Raw genomic sequence first — 14,625 nt, 5'->3', positions numbered from 1 at the left:
CATTTCTAAAGACTTTAGGTATTTCTTCTGCAGTCCAATTATCTGGAACATTCCTAGGCTCATAAGGACGAATGTCCAGCCAACTCCTCTCTTCATTCACATGTTCATGAATGGCATTGATGTGCATATTTCCCAACGTCTATTCGATGCTTTCCTCAACCATTTTTTTCTCTCATGATGAATAACTCCTCCAGATACGAAAGTTTTGGATATGTGGGGGATTATCATTGGCTCTCACTTAGCTTCCTCCCCATTTAAACGTGCCCTTCTCCTTTCCTGCCTTTTTTCTATCTCATTCCTTCTCTGTCCTCTATCTGGCTTGTATCCTAAGCCAAAGTGATCCTACTTTTCTTTCAGCATTGGAACCTCAGTCCTCCATTGAAGATATCTCCCTAGCCCTCTTCCGAGTAAAGCTCCTTTTCTCACCAACAATTGTAAACCCATCTCTGTAGTTTTGGATAATTTTGGCACCAAAATTTTGCTCCCTTCAGGAACAAATGCCGTATTTACAAACTCTAAAGATCAAAATGAGCATTCTATTGACTTGTCATTGGTCTCCACGTATGGCGTCTCATTGGATACAACTGCTATTATATCCTCTTCGACTTTTATTATCACTAATCGACCATCTGACACTAACTTTAACATCTGATGTAATGATGATGGTACTGCCCCCGCCGAATATATCCATTGTCTTCCTAATAAACAATTATAGGAAGGTTTGATGTCCATCACAATAAAATCTACCTCATAAACTGTTCGGCCAATCAGTAGGGGTCTCTCAATTCTTCCTATGACCTTCCTTTCTGTACTGTCAAATGCCCTCACTACATTTTGACATGTTTTCATGTGCGAACTGTCTATGGGTAGCCTGTTAAGTGTGAATAATGACAATATGTTCAAAGCTGATCCATTGTCAATTAGTACTCCTGGCAAAATATGCCCCTTGCATCGTACAGTGATATGCAAAGCTTTGGTAGTTCCCATGCCCCCAAGAGGTATTTCATCATCATTGAAATATATAAAATTATCAGCACTGATATTATTGACCAACTGATCTAGTTTACTGACAGAAATATCCTTGGACACATAAGTCTCATTTAGCATCTTCATTAGTGCATTTCGATGTACTTCTGAATTCAAGAGTAAGGCTAGTACAGATATGTGATCCGGTTGTTTATGCAACTGCTCGACGACATTATACTCACTATGCTTCAGAAATTTGAGGAATTCCACAGGTTCTTCCACCTTCACTGGCTCAACTATTTTCCCTTTCTGCTCCCCTATTATTACCCCTTTCATAGGTTCTGGTTTGGCACTCACACATTGGTCCTTTGTAGTCTCTTTTCCAGGGACAGTTGTATTGCACTCGTAGCTCCATAGAACCTTCCTACTGTCCTGGTAAGAAAAGGTTGCAGGTTTCTTTATTATGATTCTTGGCATCACTGGCGTTCTCACTTCATCCTTCTTTGGTCGCGAGATGATGACCACAGGCTGCGCTACTCTTGGAACCTTCGAGGATTCGGATGTGCAAATACTCCCTTCCTCCCTAACTTCCTCATAAAATTTCATTTCTTTATTATCCATCAGAACTTGAACCAGGGCTTTGAATTCAGTGCATTCCTAGATTTCATGTCCCTCATCGTGATGGAACTCACAGTAATTTTCCATCCTTTCGAAGCTTTTCTCTGAATTCGGAACAATCAATCCCCTTTTTACCATATTTCTCTAGACCCACCTCAAAGGAATTTTCACTTCTGCTACATCTTCCTTGACTTTTCTACCCATGCTCCCACCTATCATGTTCACTCCGTTATGATTAGGTAACGGATTATCTGTACTGGGAGAATCATCCAATTTAGCCACACCCATGCTTATAAGTCTTTCCACCAGCTTCTTGAATGTCGTACAATGTTCTATAGAATGCCCCTCAATTTTCGCGTGATAGTCGCACTGTGCATTTGCATCATACCACTTGGGGTATGAAGGCTGTAGAGGTTTCAAGTCAAAAGGGGAAACCACGTGTGCATTGAATAGATTCTGATATAGCTCCCTATACGTCACTGGAATTGGCGTAAATTGAATCTTCTCTGTATTTTATCTTGTATCAGATCTCTGCTTTATTGATCCTTGCCGTTAATGACCACTTTTCCCAGTGATTCATCAGAATCGTCTTGAATATGAACTTGTGTTATTGACCTCGTTCTCTTTCTTCTTCAAGGCCGCCCTTCTGCTACTTTCTCCAGCATCTATTTTCCCTCTTCTGATAGCATTTTCTATCATCTCGCCATTCATAACTATGACAGAAAAACTTTTAGTAGCACTTCCTAACATATGTGTAATAAATGGTGACTTCAATGTGTTGACGAAAAGCATCGTCATCTCTCTTTCTAGAAGAGGCGGCTGAACTTGTACGACAAACTCCCTCCACCTCTGCGCGTATTGCCTAAAGCTTTCGCCTGGTTTCTTTTCCATATTCTGCAGAGTGATCCTATCAGGTACCATGTCAGTCACATGGTTGTACTGCTTTATGAACGCCTGTGCCAAATCTCTCCATGAATTAATCTGGGTACGGTTCAATCGATTGTACCACTTGGATGCTGCCCCTGTGAGGTTATCTTAGAAGTAATGAATCAAGAGTTGGTCATTATTGACATAACCGGTCATTCGCCTGCAGAACATGGTAATATGAGCTTCGGGGCTACTGGTTCCATTATATTTCTCAAACTCTGGCATTTTGAATTTGTAAGGGAGCACTAAATCCGGAACCAGACTCAATTCTTTAGCATCCATCCCATAGTAGCCTTCTACACATTCCATCGCTCTAAATTTCTCTTCCAGCCATTTGTACTTTTCCTCTAGCTGTTTTGGCAATTCATCATTCATTTTCTCCTTTCCAGCTGTCTCATCGAAATCAGGAATAATAGGATTAACAAAGTTGGCTCCGGGGTTAGAGCCTGATCCTGCTTGGAGATTAATTAGCGTTGCAGCGTCACCCGGAGGATTAATGGTAACAGATGACCTACGCGGGTATATCTCAACTTGTTGGGGGGTAAAGTCCGGAGGATAGACAGGTCCCTCATTGTCTCCTTCTTTAATATTGAGCACAGAGTCTTTTCCTTTATCAGTTTCTTTGTTGAACCATTGATTTAACTGAGCCATCATACTCCCTTGAGATTCCATCATTTTGTCTATCATTTTTTGCTGCTCATTCATTTGCTTTTGAAGTTGCTCCTGCATTTCCTTTTGGGATTATTCTAGTCTTTCCATTCTTTGATCCATATTCTTAGTTTTCAATCGAGTACCGTAGCGGTGTTTAGTAGGCTGGTTGGTTTACAGATTAATTGATGGGTGATTTAAATTAATTAGAATCCCTTGATGTATCTCTTAATGCATATGAAACAATGCAATGCATGAAATGAATGCAGAAAAGTGTCAATTTTGATTCAATTCCATATAAGAAAACTTTACTAGAAATTAAATTCCTTTACATAAAGTGAATTACAAATAAGACTTTGCCCTAGTACCTAGAACTCTAATCTTTCTAAGTAACAAACCTAATTCTTGCCCCCGATCCGATTCTAATTCATACTTCACACTCAGTGTGTCAGCCTATACTGCTAAAGTCTGTATATGATCAGCTACTTCTCGAATCTGGACCACAGCTTCCTCGATAAGATGATCTCTGCTTCTAACTTGACTTTGAAAGTGATGAAGTTGTTCATTATTACGACTCTTGTTTGCTTTTAAGTGCTTGATTTGGATCTCACAATTTTACAGCACCGTTTCTAGCTCTTCGATTCTTTTCTTCATTTCTTTAATCTTGCTCAATCTAGCTTTCAACTCTTTTGCCAAATTTCGTTCTCGATATTGACGAAGACATCCTTCCAACACAACCACCCTATCCTTTAGCTCGCCTTTTTCCTTTTGGCTTTCTGACAAAATCTTTTCTAAAACTTCGTTTCGTCTCTGCATCTCCTGAAATTTCTGTTCCCATCTATCGGCTTTGTCCTTTTCTTCTTGGATTTCTGCTCGACACTGTTCTGAAGTCTTTCCCAGCCCAGCAGTTCTCATTGACAAACGCATTTTTTTATAATCCGTCTTCAAACTACCCAGCTCTTCCTCAGCCTTGTTTTTCTCTTTCTTTAACTTCTCATTTTCAAGCTTCTGAACGTCTATATCCAATCTTAAGTTCATCTTTTCCGCCTCCATTTGCTCTATCTTTTTCTCCAAATCCGCTTTTCTCCAAATCCGCATTTCTCCTCTCAAAATCTTGCCTTATGATTTCCAACTCAGAATGAATGACTCGCAAATGCTCTTATATTAACTGGCTGTCTTCCTGATTTATTTTAGGTGTAGTATCATTAATCCTTCTAGCCCACCATTCATGATACTTAGGAGTTGTCATTGGACCCACAGCTAGCCTCTTCATTCGGCGAGTCTGTTTTCACGCACTAGACATCTCTTGAATCTTCTTTCTATAACCATCATTTTTGTACGAAAATTCACAATCAACTATCCTTTGGGTCACAGGTATAAATTGCCTTGACCTATATTGCCTTAGTACCAATAATGGGGCATATCCAGCAGCTCCTCAAATACCCAGCAAAGGAACCCAATCAAAACTACCACACCTATACAGGATCTCATCTGGAAGTAACCAAGGAGCTCTCCACTCAACGTCCTCCTCTTGAAGGTTTTGAAGAATTACCATCCACTTCTCCTTCGAAATGTCGCCTCTCCTCGGTGTAGCGACTATCTCTTTTAGTGGTGAATAATTTTCAGAGAAAACCCGATACGAAACTTTATCCACCTTCCAAAAGTGACTGTGAAACCATGCGAGTAGAAGCTGTGCACATCCAATAAATCTACATTTGCCCGTCTTCCGGCATGCACTCAATGACCTGAAAGTTTCTACCAAAATTGCTGGAATTGGTGTAACCCTTTTATCAAGCCGGTCGAATAAATCAGTGACTGTTTCATCCATATACCCCAAGGCTTTAGGGAAGATAACCAAACCGTATATACTTAAAGAAAAAACGTCTAACCTTTTTCTTACATCTGGGTGTGTGAGAATTACATCTTTCAAGCTTCTCCAAGGAACGCACTTACTATCCCTCTTTTGCTTAATTCGTGCGACAACCCACTGCTCACTCATTCCTGTTACACTCATCAGCTTTTTTGAAAAGGCTGGCACATTTACCACTGTCCACTTGAAACTTTGAACATCGGAGTAAAGCCATATATTCCTCTATCATAGGCACCAAATCGACCTTCCCAAACGTAAAGCAGCCGTAAGCAGGATTCCAAAACTGGGCGAGGGCTTGAAATAAATGCTTGTCTACCTTTACATCAAGCAAATAAGGCAAATCCCCATAATTATTATAAAATAACTATCTAACCTCATCATTCCACTGACCCCAGATTTCCTTCAATTCTTGCAAATTATTTTGAGTTACACTGATATGCGTAAAGTCCTATAACTCCGATACATGCCCGTCAGCCAAACCATCACCCTTTTCTTGCTGCGTTATTTTAGACCAAGTTCGGACAGCTGCATTGTCCTCCACTTTATCAAGAAACCCTCTTTCTATGATAAGCCTTCTATCTAGCAACTGAATATGGACTGACGCCTTTTATGATGAAATGAAATGCCATGTCATGCAAATAAAACACCAAAAGTCAATATCACATAAAAACATAAGATATAATCAAGAAATAGTAAAAATCTCTAATCGGATATCTACTAGGGTTTAGTATAGCTCTACCTAGGGTGGATTCCTAAGGTTCATTATATGAAGTTCGGCTTTTAGGGTAAAGGTACCCGACCCAGCAGATTCCTCAATCCTCACCCATTATAGGCTCATATGAATCGAGTTCGGTTCAGGAGAATGCATTTCCTTATGGCTGCACGGAGATGAAAATCTCACGAAGACTTAGGTACGGATGTATCCCGGAAGCAATCCACTACCCTACACGGAGGTGAAAACCTCACGAAGGCATAGCTTCTCACTCCCACTTAAAAGGGTAAAATTGTTCAACTCATGAAATGTATAATGCAAACAATATTTAAGCAATAAGATAATGAATGTGAAAGGATGTCATGAGTTTTTTTAAAAAAATATTTTTCTCGACCATAAGACAAAAATTAATCAACTTTGTGGCTCGACTCTCGTATGTGTCCCTAGTGGAGTCGCCAAGCTGTCGAAACCATCTTTTTTGAAAAACAAAAATTTTAGATTGTCGACTTTAAAAAATGAAAATTGGGAGTCGCCACCAATCTTTTATTAAGGTGTGATTGGATCACCTAAAAATGACTTTGGTCTATGAATTTTAGAAAAACGGGTCCGGGAGTCGGTTACGTATGAGGAAGGATTAGCACCCTCATAACGCCTAAAAATTGGTACTTAGTTAATTAATTAATGTCTTAATGTCGAAAATTTGAAAAATATAATCCTTAGCAAAAACTTTAAACATTATGTATTAAGACCCTTATCATTTCAGAGAAAGAAAATGCCACACCCAATGCGTTAGGGCACGACATTCTAATTTCCTCATAAATGAATTAGGCCAGAATACTCGTGTAATAAAAATTTAAAAGAATATCCATTTATTCAAGATTTAAGAAATCGTGGCCCAATACGTTAGGGCACAATTCCTCCAAAATTCCAAACTCGGAATATTTCCTTTCTTATTTTTTAGAAAAAATTTCATTTCGAGAAATCAATACGTCACATCCAATACGTTAGGACACAACGTCTTGAATTCCCAATAATAAGTTCTTATTTTTTGATTAAAGAGAAATGCTCGATTGTTAGATTTAACGAAGAAAATCGGAACCCAATACGTTAGGGCTCAATTTCCTTGAAAATCCTAAATACAAGCATTATCTTAATTTTAAAAAGTTTGAAATCGAGTAAAAAAATGATGTAATGTTATATTGAATGCATGTATAAATGTCGCAATAGCAAATAACAATAATAAATACGACAATTGTATAGAAATAAGATAAACAAATAAATAAAAAAATGACATGCAAAGTATCAAATAAATGAGCAAAATAAAAAAATATGAAAACATAAATCAACAAACATATAAAAATAAAGAAAAGAAAGTACATAATATATACATTGAAATTATGGAAAAAATATAAAATTTATATAAAATATATTTATATATATAATACATTCATGAGAATAAAGAAAATATATATATAGAAATTATAAAATATGGATAGAAAGTATAATATATATATACGTACATATATATATAAGTTAATAAATATATAGATCATAAAGATAATGATTTCATATATATATATATAGAAATTATAAAATATGTATAGAAAGTATAATATATATATACGTACATATATATATAAGGTAATAAATATATAAATTATAAAAATAATAATTACATATATATAATGTAATAAATATATAAATCATAAAAATAATAATTACATGTGTAAACTTAAAAGAAAAAGAAAAAGAAAATATTTTGAAATCAATTAATTCTAAAATGACTAATTTTAAAATGTGATAAAAATAGGGCAAATTAGCAAATAATTGAAGTCACAAGGACCATCTTGAACGCAAAAGAATGCAGAGAAATGAAAGGAAATTGTTCCTTCTCCTCTAAACGACGTCGTTCAAATTAGACCAAATTGAAATAAAAATAAATAAAAGGGTAAATTTAAAAAAATAAAAAAACTTAATTACAAAAACATTAAAAGGCGGAGGGACTAAAAGCGCAATTTACCCCTCCACTCAAAAACACGCGGATCCTAGGCCGGGTCGGGTCGGACTCGAGTCGATCCACGCCAAAACGATGCCGTTTTCAACACTGAGAACTGCTCCTAAAACGGTACCATTTAGTACCACTATTTAAATCAATTTTTCCCAAAAAAAATCATTAAGAGCAGAGAAAAAATAAAAATAAAAAAATAAAAAAACTTGATTCCTCTGCTAGGGTTTCAACCCTAGCTTCTACGCCACCGCGCCTCTGCCGTGATCCCACCGTGGAAGGTGGTCGGAGTCGCACCCCAAAGGGCTTATTGGCTCTTTTTGCGTAGATTGAAGGCGTCGCCAGGTATTTCCCCTACTTTCCCTTTACTTTTTGTATTACAATAAATCAAATCGAAGAAAAGAGGAAACGAAGGATATAAATTACTACCTTTTAATCTATTTTCCTTTCTTTTTTTTTCTGAATTTCTGTTTGTGATTTTTATTCTCTGCTTGTATACTATGTTTTGCTGTGAATATAATCATATTTTTATTGATTTCGAAAATCCGGATCCCCTATTACAATATTACAATGGCTATTTTATAGTCGTATGAAATAAATCTAAAAAGGAAACAAATCTGTTTTTTGATTTGATTTACAAATATTTTGATTCACTTTCCATTTTCGTTTTTCCTTGATGCGCAGGTGAAGACCGAGGACGCTCGTGGCTGCGGCGCAAAGGCTTCCTCAGAAACCCTAAGGTTTCTGCAAATGATTTGGGCCACTGAGCTTTGGGCCCCTGTTGTATTTCGGGTTTTGGACCACATAAGCCCATTTGTAATTCTGACCCTTTAGACCCGGGCCAAAATAGGGTGTTACAGATGTATTTCAAATTTCACGACACTTTCCTAAACTTGTTTATGATTTTTTTTAATTCGGAAAAATTCTCAAATTTAATTTGAGTAACATAATTATAAATTATAATACTTTTTAGATACAAATGAAGACACAAATTAAGTGCCAAAATCTTACATCGACTCTCAACACTGTCCAATTGGAATTTATTTATACTTGGAAGACGCTTTTTGATGTTTGAGTAAAGGGTTTTTAGTTATTATGATAGTAAGAGTAATAGACATGAAATGAATCGTTATGTGAGTAGGGCCTTTGTGGTATGGTGTCTTTATCTATGGAGGCTGCGTCCAAGGATTCTGTAGTTTCTTGTTTTCTGTCCGGTTTAGTTTAGGTATATGTCGACTTGTGATGTTTGTATGTGTAATTTACTATCTCCCTACTTAATCTTTGTGGGCATTCGATTGAATCGAATGGAAAAATTGAAATAATGTTAGAACATATATATTTGAAAACTTATTCAAAGCAAAATGAGAAAGAAAAATTTATTTTAGTATGATAGGCTTGAATCATTAATTCCAAAACTATTACTTTACAAGATTTTTAAATTTCTTTATATATTCTTTAAAAACTTTATATTTTTAAAACATATAAATTTTAGAATTTTATAAATATTTTGAATTATTTTGTAATTTTGTTAGAGAGACCAATTTGTTCATATTCAAAATTAATTGACAAGAATCAAAGTGATATTTGCACCGATCATTATTCGAATAGTAAAATTCAACTCGATTTGAACTCGAATTGTTTATTTGAATTGAGTTGAAAAATTGAAAATTTAATTTTTTTCGATTGTTCAATTAAATCAATTTTACTAACCTCAATTCACATATACCTTTTAAATCCAAATTAAGTGTTTTATAAGTAAAAAATATTGTAAATTAATATAAAAAAAAACTAAGTTAAAGGAGAACAATAATTGGTTGACTCTTAAACATTATCAGTGCATGTTTGAAGCAGATTTGATTGACTAATGAAGAAGATAAGGAGTCTACCTTACCTGGATATGGATGCATTAATGTCGTAATTAAACCTCTAATCTATCTTGAGATTCAATGTCTTTGTCAAGCCCACCAGCTCACTATTTAAGTTTCCTTTTTGGTCTCTTATTCTTTATTATTTTAACATTTTCTGTTTTACTCAACAAGTTATATATATTTTTCATTATTATTTAATTCCTTCTAAATGCAGGTTAATTCTGTCTTAAGTCCCTGTATTTTTCTAAATGGTATGCAGTTGCATCCCTAAATAAGTTGAAGTTAATTATTCTTATGATTCAGCCCTTCATCTATTTATAGTTAACATGATTCAGTCAAAAAAACTTGATGGTTTTAGTAATAATTTCATTCCACTTTAATCTTTCTTCTTCATTTTGTTAACTATTTAATATAAATTTTATGCTATTTTTCTATTGTTGTATACTTATGTTAACATAAAATTTTAAAATTAATTTGAATTGTTACATAATATTAAAAAAATTCGGCGAAAATGAGTGGAAGCTTATAGTTGGAATTATGGAGAAATTACAATTGAAGTCCTTTCGTATTTTCCTCTTATTTCCCTAAGTCCTTTTACCGGTTTAAATTATAACCTAGGTTCTTCTTATTTTATATTTATTTAGATATATGAAATTTACCAAATAATTATCTTTACTTTCACATTAATTATAAATTTTGAAAATGATCTCTTTTTTGTTATTCAATATTTTCATTTCAATTTAATTAACACTTTTAAAAAATATTTTGCCTCATAAAGGTTCTGAAAGGTTAATTAATAAATAACATATGTCTTTCATCTTAAATTAATTGAAACTTATTTTTTAACTAAATTTAGTATGTTACTAAATTAAATGAAATTAATATAAGGTTAAGTTCTAAATATAATTATAATAAAGGAATCTATAAAATTATATACAAAGATTAAATTCCAAATATGATTAAATGAAATTGATTTATAGATATTTATACTTTTTGAAAAATGATATAATTTTATTTTGAAATAAATTTAGACAATATGCTCGTATTTGAAATTTTATTTATATCATTTTAAATTTATTCTTTTCAATTCATGTTTTACAGAAAGAAATGTATTTTAAACTATATGCTGACATTTTAAATTTGTGATATTTTTTAATTTATTTTTCTAAATTTTAATTTTTCTTAAAAACAATTAAACTTTCATTTCTTTGATTAGTATTACTTATTACTTTAAATATATTCTATTATCAAATATTATATTTTTAATCGATTCTAATTTCAAGTAATCTTAAAAAAATTAATTTATTGATAATTATTTTTACATTTGTAACAATATTATTTTTATAATTTTAAAAAATTATCCAAGCTAATTTAGCACAATTTAATTATTAGGGCAATAAATAGTGTTTATTAAAAGATTAAAATTTTACAATAGTGACATAATCCACGTATATTTCATGTTTAAATTAAACTATTTGTCTTATAAATAATTTAAAAATAAAAATTGAAACATTTGGATAAAAAGTAAGAAAACCCATTATTACTTGCTTAAAACAGGAGCCAAATTTAAGATTGGTTTTGGTTCGTTATAAGAACTCATTATTACTTCCTTAAAACAGGAGGCATTTGAGAAGCCCCAAGGATTATTTTAAGAATTTTTTATATTTATTTACTTAATTCAAGAAGAAGTGATATGCATATATGCGTGATGACACTAATTAACATTGGCCGCTACAAGACATCAACAATTAATATTATGTTGAAAATATAATTAGTTAATAATTTTATGTATTCAGCAAAGACTCTTCAACAAAACTTGAAAGAAAATCCTTAAATTTTGTATCATCTCTTCATTTGTTAACTAATAGGTTTGGGTGGTAAAAGAAATATTTAGATAAAGAAAGATGAAAGATTTTGGGGGCATTGCCGTTGATGCATAGTTTTCTTTGGTATGGTTGATGTGTCGTTTTGGAGTCCCAAACCCCATTTTAACGCCCAACTGTTAGGAAGTGAGAAGTGTAAGCAAACATGATTTTGGTTTGTTTTGACATTGTTTTGTTCGCATTATCTCTGGTCCTCAGGCAGGGATTTGGGTGTCTCAACCATAATTTAATCACCAAAAACAAAAGGTTTTGTCTGTGTTATTTAATCATGTCAGATGGAGAGGTTTGAGCAAATTAGGTTTGTTGGAAATTGTGTAAAAGTTTTTCTTGTTTTTTAATCAACTTTTCTTGACCAACACAATTCGAGGTTAAAATTTATTGTTAGTCTCCAAAGCTGTTGCTTTAATTCTTATGCTTTTACTTCCATCTTTATATTTTTTAGTCTATTTTTACTAAATATAAAGACTCATAACAAAATTTAATTACACGTTCATTACCGATAAGGTTGCGAGTTAAAATCAAATTTAAGTGAGGAAAGGAAATTAAAATATAAAATGTTGAAGTTGTAAATGGGATGTTGAGATATTTGTGCGATTTAAAATAAAGGTCCACACATTCACATGTAAAAATACAGAGAGAGAAACATGAAAGCACCGTCCCATGGTGATCAAGGGGCAAAATCTACAAAAATGGCTTAGGTTGTCCCCCTTGGAAAAGATACCTAAACCTAATTCTGTCCCTGGAGAATATAATGAATCATCACAACCATTCATTTATATTTGATATTATTGTTGATGTGGCCTGAAATTATAAAATTATAATGATAATTCTTTAAAATTTATAATTTTATGGCCCAAAACTAAGTTTTTTAACTTCATATGGGACACCCATTAATTGGTTTGTCTTTTAAAAGATACGGCATGATATATGTAACAAAACATTCTACTTTGAGTTTCATTAAATAAAATTGTGTGATTTGATTTTTTATATCAACTAATTATTAAAACAATGCTGCCAAACAAGGCGAGGTTCTTGGACAGGTAGATTTTAGGTAAAACACAATTAAATCTTACTAACCCCTCACCATTACAATCGTTTTATTGGCAAGAAGAAAGTTGAGGCCCCGGCCCCCATTATAAGCCTGAAAATATTCCCACTTTTGTATGTATAATGTACAGTTTTAGGTAAGGAGGATATTTTAAAGCTTTTAGCATGTGAAGGGAGCATGCTTGGATCCACCGACAATCCAATGCTGCCCATAATCTAGGGGTTTTATGAAATTAAATTCCTAAAACAATAGTTAATTATATATATATATATATATATATATATTAGGGTTTTGAGGTGTCCCGTAAAAGATATGAGATCCTAAGCCCCTACTCTTTGTCCAAAATTTGAACTCTAAAAAGAAAAAGGAAAACATATCACATGCATGCAAAGCATCCACATCAACGGTCCCTCTCACCTCTGCTTGCCATCTTTGTAATTTTACACTACTATGGTTTACCCATGTTTTGTATTGGGTTGACTTTTTTATTTATGTCAAATTATAAAGTACAAATTTCAAATTTAAAATATACTTGTTATGTATTTATGGTCACCAACTTAAAAATCATATAAGGTTCGAGTCGTCTACCCATAACTTGACTGGGCCCTACCATATGGATGCGTGCAAGCCTTATAGTGGGAGGTCAACAAAGGGAGCTCGCGGTCTCAATTTGCAGATGCCAAAGGGTGCTCGTAAGGGGAGTTCGCGGTCTCAATTTGCATACACCCAAGGATTTAGCATGTGGGGGGCCACAAAGTCCAACAGGTGGACTAGAACAATACACGTGTCTCACATGCATAGAGTCTACTAAGAACGTCAATTCCATGAACAGTAACCATGTATATAAATATTAGATTGTTCCCTTCAATGAGACACAATGAAAAATTTCTCAACAACACTCTAAGTCTTACATTTGAAATTTAATCATTCTACTTTCGGATTTAAAAATCTATTTTCGAATTATGTATAACTATGTAACATTTTAATCGAAAAGTTAGAAAAGGCAAACTAGAAAAAATGAAGGATGGTTGGCAGGGGTGAAGTCAGAAAATTTCAAGAGGGGGGTCGATATAATGAACAATAATAATATTTTTACGAATAAAAACTAATTAAAGAAAAATAATTTAATAAATAAAAATAAGCTACAAAGAAATTTAAAAATTTATTTGAATTGCACTTTTCAATCCTTGATATCACTAAAATCATCAATTATTTCGTTTACATTAAATTTTTCTGCAATTTCTTTCTCAATGTACACAACTAAAGAACTTCTCAAAATATCATCTTCTATCTTGCTACAAAGTCGAGTCTTCACAATCCTCATAGCAGAAAAAGCACGTTCTTAGGATTCGGTTGAAACTGGAAGAGTCAACATAAGGCCAATCAATCTATCAATGAGTGGGTACATGGCTGACTTTCCACTCTCAACTAAGTTTCTACAAAGTTTAGAAAATGTTGATGTTTTTTTCAAATCAAGATGCTTACATATATCAAGTTCATAATGCTTCAACTCATATGGGTTACGTTCTATCTCTTGTTGAGAAAAATCTTCTAGATAGAACTTGTTTACAAGAATGCAAATTTTATCAATATCAAATAACTTGAAAATCTCCTTGGGATCTAAAGCTATAGTAAGAGTGAGAAGCTTGATAACATGTTCGTTAAATCTACTCTTCAATTCTTGCAAGTGAGTATCTACTGTAGCAAAAAAATATACCCACTCGATAATGATGCTCCATTGTAACATCTTCCTTGTTACGATAATAACCCACAATGTATTGAGCATTCATATCCGAAAAATCCAACTCCTAAGTTTCATAAAAAGATATCACATTTTCAACAATTTATCTCATCCATCATCTCTCAACTTTTGAATTAAATATTTTGTTGTCGAAACTAAAATCATGACATTTAATATATCTTGAGAATGATGTTACAAAGCTTCACAAAGATTATCAGTAACCCCTAAAACTTCCTTTATATGCAAAATAAAAATAAACTCAAAATATCTAAATCTATTATATGCGTTATGAGCATCTCCTTGCCAAGTATAGTTAGAAGCAGTATTTTTTAGATTTTT

General features: G+C 33.3%; 1 long non-coding RNA gene across 1 annotated transcript; it reads left to right on the top strand.

Moving 5' to 3' along the window:
- The first annotated feature begins 7,934 nt into the window (after positions 1–7,934).
- On the top strand, positions 7,935–8,638 carry LOC128034649 (uncharacterized). The gene is made up of 2 exons (XR_008190777.1): positions 7,935–8,091; positions 8,431–8,638. It is a non-coding gene; the product is annotated as an uncharacterized LOC128034649 (long non-coding RNA).
- The last annotated feature ends 5,987 nt before the right edge of the window (positions 8,639–14,625 follow it).

The sequence above is a fragment of the Gossypium raimondii genome, chromosome 2 (assembly GCF_025698545.1).
Source record: "Gossypium raimondii isolate GPD5lz chromosome 2, ASM2569854v1, whole genome shotgun sequence".
In the NCBI taxonomy this organism is placed as follows: Eukaryota; Viridiplantae; Streptophyta; class Magnoliopsida; order Malvales; family Malvaceae; genus Gossypium; species Gossypium raimondii.
Note: the sequence above shows the minus strand (reverse complement) of the source record. Positions and strands in the feature narration are given on the sequence as shown.